The following is a 791-nucleotide window of genomic DNA, read 5'->3' on the forward strand; positions in this document are numbered from 1 at the left end:
GCACCAAAAAAAAAAAAAAAGGCATAGAGACCAATGAAATAGAGTTCTGAATCCAGAAATAAACCCTTCCATCTTTGCTGAATTGATATTCAACAACAGTGCCAAGACTATTCAATGGGATAAATAGTCCCTTCAACAAATGGTGCGGGATACATACATATACCATATAAATGAGACTTAAGTAACATTTTATGGCCTAAATTGTTAAGATGCACAAAACTCCAAAAGACAAAAATCAAATGTGCTAGGACAACTGGATTTCCTCCCACAAAATAATAATTTGGGGCTTGTACACTTAAAATACTTGTGCAAATGGAGGGACGTGAGCACCTGAGGGTTTTGGTAAACTTAGGGCTCCTGGAACCAACATGCCCTCAGACACTGAGGGACAACTGGAAAGTCTTTAGATTTTCAGGCATTTGAATCTTTGTAATTTGACTCTTCTCTCCAGAGCACAACTTCTGAACTTGATGAATATTGCCCATTTTTATTTAATTCTAAAACATATAATTCAAATGTTATAGCCTGAACGAAACAGTATTACCTTTGCCATTTTCAATACTTGAGTAAAATAAGAAACACCTTTAAAAAACAAAATGTATAAAACTAAAAAATAAATTTTCTGTATATTTCCCTACAACACAAAAAAACTAAACCACCTGTGGGATGTGATAATTACTGTGGAAGGAACCATCTCCTGGGAAAAACTGTAGCAACCTCTAACAGGATACAAAGAAAAGCAGATACGGTGGGTGTGGTGGTCCCGGGATTCCTCCTTTTCCTGTCACACC

The 791-nt window shown here is 36.3% G+C and overlaps 1 protein-coding gene across 1 annotated transcript in view; it reads right to left on the reverse strand.

The window, feature by feature from the left end:
* RPS5 (ribosomal protein S5) overlaps nt 1-791 on the reverse strand; it is a 5,981-nt gene that overhangs the window by 4,032 nt on the left and 1,158 nt on the right. The gene's annotated exons all lie outside the window — the stretch shown is intronic.

This window comes from Bison bison, unplaced genomic scaffold (assembly GCF_000754665.1).
Source record: "Bison bison bison isolate TAMUID 2011002044 unplaced genomic scaffold, Bison_UMD1.0 scf7180017864383, whole genome shotgun sequence".
Classification (NCBI taxonomy): domain Eukaryota; kingdom Metazoa; phylum Chordata; class Mammalia; order Artiodactyla; family Bovidae; genus Bison; species Bison bison.